This window comes from Callospermophilus lateralis, chromosome 1, assembly GCF_048772815.1.
Source record: "Callospermophilus lateralis isolate mCalLat2 chromosome 1, mCalLat2.hap1, whole genome shotgun sequence".
Classification (NCBI taxonomy): domain Eukaryota; kingdom Metazoa; phylum Chordata; class Mammalia; order Rodentia; family Sciuridae; genus Callospermophilus; species Callospermophilus lateralis.
The window spans coordinates 122,773,001-122,779,570 of NC_135305.1; the positions used below are offsets into that span (position 1 = coordinate 122,773,001).

The 6,570-nt window shown below is 43.8% G+C and overlaps 1 pseudogene; it reads right to left on the reverse strand.

Annotated features, from left to right (window-relative positions):
• Positions 1–5,336: 5,336 nt before the first annotated feature.
• LOC143406854 (myosin regulatory light chain 12B-like) lies at positions 5,337–5,783 on the reverse strand (annotated as a pseudogene).
• Positions 5,784–6,570: the final 787 nt, after the last annotated feature.

Consider the following 6,570-nt stretch of genomic DNA (forward strand, 5'->3'; position numbering starts at 1 on the left):
GCCGCCTGGTGGGGGATGGGTGGACGGAACGACGCCTGCGCAGTGGGAGAGGCCGGGCCAAGCGGCGGGAGTGGGAGGGGGGAAGGGCGGGCCAGCCCTAACGGTCTATTTCAAGGTGACGTCACCTACTATAAATAGCTGCCGCCACCGCCCTGCTACAGACCTGCGCACGCGCCCTGAGAGTACTGCATTTTACCGCCGCAGAGGTGGAGGTGGGAGAGAGCATAACCGGGGTGGAGACTGCAGAGCACTAGCAGCGACCGCGGTGATGGCGGCGGCATAGGCAGTGCATTGTCACAGCCCCACCCTGAGAAGTGCCCTTCACTCCACATTAGAGACCTGGCTTGAGAAGGGCCCCCAAACCAAATAAACGGCGTGGAGAAGCTGAGAGGCAGCTTGCCCCAAAGGGCGGGTTGAGTCCTCCCCTGCTATCCTTCCCGCCAGAGCTCAGCGAGGCTGTTCTCAGGGCCACACCCTGTGATTGGGTCTGCCCTGGCAATGATAGCATCCGACAGGACCTTTGAGTACACACACACACACAAGCACCCCCCTGGTTGCAGAAGTGAGAAGTGGCCTTGGGCCACTGTTCCTTCTATGAGGAGGAGGGATTGGGTGACCTGGTTGAGATGAAAAACATTCACAACACACCTACCAGGAGCAGGCCCAATGCTATTTAAGCCTCACAACCCACCCGAGTAAGCACAAGTGTATTGAAAGCGATGATACAAAGCAAAGGAAAATGCTCAAGGTTACATGGCTGAATTAAAACTCTGGGCTTCCTCTTGTGGCAAAGAAAAGTCTCTCTCTCTCTCTCTCTCTCTCTCTCTCTCTCTCTCTAGCTGGACATAATACCTTTATTTTATTTGTTTATTTTTATATGATGCTGAGGATTGAACCCAGCACGTGCTAGGGGAGCCCTCTAACCTCCTGACAAACTTGGAAAATCCCAGTGATAAAGACAGCACATCTGAAATACAGTATGCCAAAGACAGCACAAGAGACAGGGCCTTGGGCTTGCTGGGAATTTTATTGAGCAACTACTGCATGCTCATCACTGATTAAGTAAGATAACAGCTTCAGCTCCTGAAAAGCTGAGATCTAAATATAAAAGAGAAGGATACATGAGTCAGAAAATGATACTAGAGTGTGGGTTCAGCATGGACAGTTAGGATAGGGAAAAAAAAAAAAATGTTGGTGAAGATGAGAACACAGGCCTAACTGTGGGAAAGGAGTTTGGATAAAATGAGATTATGGAGTGTTTAAAATGCCGGCTGAAGAGTCAAAGCTTTAATCCTTGGGTAATTGGGAACCACTAAAACCGTATTTCAGGCCAGGAATTTTTCTCTGAAGAGTAAGAGGCATTAGAAAGGAGAAGGGAAAAACTGAAGACTGCGTTTTTCCAAACCTCAGTTTTGCCATCTGGGAAACTGGACTTGAACTGTTGAAAGTATTATAGCCTAGAAATCCACATCCTGGATGTCAGAGCCTGCAGGACCCTTAGATTTACTTTTGTCAAACTACTTATCCTACATAAGGGAGAACTGAGCTCTGAAGAGAAAGATGGCTGACCCTATTTGTGCAGTTGGTGATCAGAGCTGGGACCTCCATACCAGGTCTCTTGCTTCCCAGTCTTTCTTCTCCCTTCTGTGATGCTAAAATAGGGACCTTTCTACCTATGAAGCTGGATTTGAGTGAGGCCCTCACCCCAGCCTTCACCGTGCTTTGAAGAGTCGCCTTTGCTGGTGGAATCGAGGTTAACAAACCAGGCTGGTTTCCCCCTCGTGAATATCTTATAAAAATCTGAAAGGTAGTAATTAGTCACCCACCCCCTCCATAAAGATGGGGTTCATGTGAGAGCTGGGAAGAGGACCAGAACAGCAAGGGGAAAACTCCTGGGTTTCTTTTAGCTCTTGGAAGGCTTACAGCCCTTTGAGTTTTTCAGACCAATTTTGGACAGAAATTGATATCCAAATAGTGAAAATAAGGTAAAGCTGGAACATTCTGAATAATTGATCTTGACATATGATATGATTTATTATTTGGTATTTTCGTTAGCAATGCTGGGGATTGAATGATGGGCCTCAGGCCAGCTAGGCAAGTGTTCTATAACTGGGCTATGTCCCCAACCCGTAAATTTTTTACTTTGAGATAAGGTTTTCCTAAATTGCCCAGGTTGACCTCAAACTTGCAATCCTCCTGAGTAACTTGTACTACAGGCATGCCCCACCATGCTGGGCATGTGCTGCAATTTGAACATATCCTCTGAAAAGCATGTGCTAGAAGCTTAATCCCCAGCGCAACAGTATTGTGAGGTGGGTCCTTAGGGGATTAAAGACAGTTATAAAAGGACTGGAGGATACTATCTTGAGCCCATTTTTTTTTCCCTCTTTCATTTTCTGCTATGGAATGACAAGAGGTCAAGTAGATGCCTGCTGATGCCAGGCCCTTGGGCTTCCTAGCCTTCAGAATTATGGGGCAAATAAGTTTCTTTTCTATATAAATTTCCTAAGGCATTCTGTTATAGCAGCATGAAATGGCTAAGAAATGGCATAAATGATACTTTGATTCTCTCACAGAGCTTTTCTTCTCATCAAACTTCTTCACCTCCCATTCATTCCCAACAGCCTAGTATAATCAGGCTCTGCCCCACTTTTCCACTTAGACAGCTCCCCATGGCCACCAGAGGCCTCCTTTTTGTCAAATCCAAAGATACTTCACAGTGCTTATCTTTCTGCCCTCTTGTCTGTGATAAGGCAACTGTCTATCCCTCCTTGTCTAGCTTTTCTGTTAGTCTTTATGACCCTGAACTCCTCTTGGCTCCTTTTTGCTGCTCTGGCTGCTCTTCTTTTGTCTTCTGTATAGTCTTATCTTCTAGCCTATCCCAAAGTGATGATATTCCTCAGGGTTCTGTTCCAGGCCCTGTTTGCTTCATCCTGGGTATACTTGCTTACCCTTAAGGAGAAGTGATCCTTTACCATGTTTCCAGGATCACGTGAGTTACTTTGCAGAGATGGAGATTTGTTTTTTCTTTTCAAGATATCCCTGTTAAGATAGTTACAATTTCCATTTCCACTTTCTAGATGAGGAAACTGGTTCTATGGCTTCAACAAAGTCATACAGCTGGGAATTGGCAGAGCCAGGATTCAAACTCAGAGTTCCAAGCCTGATGACCATCATGCTGCCCCATGGTATGAGAAGGTTTCAAGTTATGGTTCCTCTTTCAGAGTCATTCTGATTGTAAAATTCCCCCATCTTCCTTGCCCTAGGAAGAGACCTGCCAACTCTTCAAAGCCTTATGAAGACAGACTAGGATGCTATAAGTAGTCCCATCAATAAATCTAACTTTTTCCCCCTCCCATACTGAGGATTGAACCCAGGGGATCTTTACTACTGAGTTACATCCTTCAGCTCTTTTTATTTTTTTGAGACAGGGTCTTGCTAAGTTGCTTAAGGCCTCACTAAGTTGCTGAAGCTGACCTCAAACTGCAATCCTCCTGCTTCAGCCTCCTGAGTCACTGGGATGACAAGCATGCATCACAACATGAGCTTGGAACAACTCCAAGAGAGCCCCTGAGTAAGATGAAGGGGGGTGGGCGGCGATGATTAACATCAAAATATGCAAGAACCAGGTCTGTGTCTTCACCTGGTATAGGGTCTCAGGGAACCAAGCAAAAACCCACCTGACTTCATGAGGATGTATGTGTTATGATGGGGGAAAAGAACATGATTCTAGACTTGGGTTCAAATTCTGATCTGCCAGTTTACCAGCTAAGTACCTTTGGACAAGTCACTTGTAAAACAGGTCTAACCATACCTGTTTCTTAGTGTTGCTGTAAGGATCAGCCTATGCATGTATGTTAGTATCTGCATAGTGCTGGAATAGGAAAAGCACCATCCCTCACACCTGTATAATAATTCCTTTCTGCATTCCATCCTGACCCAGTGGGAATGACTGCTCCTCATGTAGGACTAAATTTCCAAAGCATTGTCAAAATCCTCCACTGGAGTTCAATGAAGAGGTGACCTAGAAAAGGTATGTCCTTTTTTTTTTTTTCCTTCCTCTTAGATACTCTGAGCTGCCTGAGAAATCTGGACACCAAGGGACATGTTACAAAGAAGACCTGGTGTTGTTCCAGAGAGATGGCATTCGCACTGTTGGCATGGTTACCATCTTGAGCTGGAGGGGCTGCTGCACACAAATTAGTGTCACCCAGAAAAGATTTTAAATTCTGTTCCCCAAAGTAGGGCTGCCTGTTACTAAGGTGACTTTACTGATTCCCCAGCCAGTGATAACACCATCAACAATAGCATCAAGAGCAGCTCTTGTTTATTAATCATTTACTCTCTTCCTGAGTTTACCCCCAGAAAAATTATCTCATCAAATCCCCGCTTGGAGGGAGGTTCTTACCTCCAATGTATGGATGAAGAAATTGAGAGCTATAAGAAGGGTATTGAACCTCCCTCCCTCACACCTATTTTCTGCCATTTGCTTTGACCCTGGTGTTCTTTTGCTGATACCAAATCCTTCTCCCTGTGTCTAAGATTGGCCTAAGCACATGGAATTCAGGATCATCCAGGTCCTCCTGTCACTCTTTCAAAGCCTGTCATGGAAGACCACCCCCACCCAAGGCAGCTTTTGGCATTAAGAAGTGAGAAAATGTCCTGGTAGTTGCAATCTGTGAGCTGGTTCTTTGAGCCCATGGAGCTCAGAGCCCCATTACAACCTCCACCTCCTTCAGGCTCCTTCAGAGGAACTCAGTTCTGGGGAGAAGGCAAAGCTGTCACCAATGGAATTGCCGTTAAAATGAAGGAAAAAGGCTTTTGCTTCAATTTTGCAAATGGTAGGCAATTGTGTTTCTTAGCAAGAATTTTCTAGATCTACCTAGATAATTGCCTCCAGCTTCTGCATGGTGGGAGGGGGAATCTTGGTCTAAAGTACAGGGCCTGAGAATGCTGCTACTTTGCCTCTGAACCTTGGGGTTCTTACTGTGAGATGGGAGGCTGTGTTGGTGAATGGCTAAGTTGTTTTTAAATTTCAAAATAGCATTTTTATTGTATTAAAAATTAAAAATCCTGCAAACTCAGAAATACGAACATATTTTCCTGGGCTTTCACATTTGTTGATTTTTATTTGCAGTTTCTTTTTCAATACAATTTATAACCTCATCCCCATTTCCAGTCTCCATTGTACAACTGCTAAGTGGCAGAAAGTTATTTTAAAAAAGCAAAGCTGTGAAACTAAGTTGCCCGCAACAGGTTCTGTGAGGGTAGAGGAAGTGTCTGAGAAATAAAATAGAAAAAGATAATGTAATTGGGAAATTTTAGCTATAGTTCTTTCAGTCATTTTTCTCTTTTGCTGTATGTTTAAGGATGCATGTGAACTTGATGTAATTGAAATTTCCCTTTTTGTTAATAAGGGCTTCTCTATACAGGTCATTCACTTTCTCATCAGTAAAAAGATTGCATGGGGCTGGGGTTATGACTCAGTGGTAGAGTGCTTGCCTTGAATGTGTGGGGCCCTGGGTTCAATCCTCAGTACCACATGTAAATAAATAAAATAAAGATATTGTGTGAAAAAAACAAAAAACCAGAATCATTGTTTAAAAAAAGAAAAAAAAAAGCTACTCTCTCAGGTAATCCTCCTGAATGGTGCCTGTGGAGTCTTCATCAAACCACGCAAAATCATTACTGATGACATCTTTGGGATCTGTGCCATCTAACTTCTCACCAAACATGATAAGGAACATGGTAAAACTTATGGGTCCTGGAGCCTCATTCATCATGGCATCAATGTACACATCAGTAGCATTCTTCTCTAGTGTGGCAAGTATATCATACAACTCTTCCTTGTTGATGAACCATCTCTGTTCTGGCCAAACACGTTGAAGGCCTCTTTGAGCTCCTGTATTTGTGACTTGTCAAATATAGCAAACACATTGGATGTTGTATGCTGTGGGCACTTCTTGGTGTTCTTAGTCTTTGACTTTTTGCTTGATATGAGAGCTGTTTAATTCTGGCACCAGATTCGGGCTGCCCTGCACAAGCATGGGTCTGTGTACTAAGTTCCTTCTTATTTCCACTCTGAAGATCTACTATGTTTCATTGTTGGAAGATCAGCATACAATAACATGACCACTCAAGAGGTAAAACAGGGATGCTTCAAAAGACATGTGTGGTTCAATGATAGAGTGTTTGCCTTGCATGTATAAGGCTTTGGGTTCAGTTTTAAGTAAACATACATATACACACTCACACACACACACAGACAAGTTATGGGACCATATCAATGAAGTGAAGAAGAAAATGAATTCCTCCTAATCTATAGCAGAAAGCATTTTGCCTGTATTTTTCCACGTGTTTAAGGCAAGGTAGTATTATTCCCATTTTACAGGTGAAGAAACTGAGATCTAGGGAAGCTAAGTGTCTTGCTTAACTGAAGCACAGAGAACAATGAACAGAAAGCTGGTTCTAGACCCATCCTGTCTTGTCTTTACCATTCTTTCGCTGTGGCCCCAGCCTTCTGAGAGTCTCAGAACATTCTTTTGATTGTTGAGCTGTGATCATAATTGT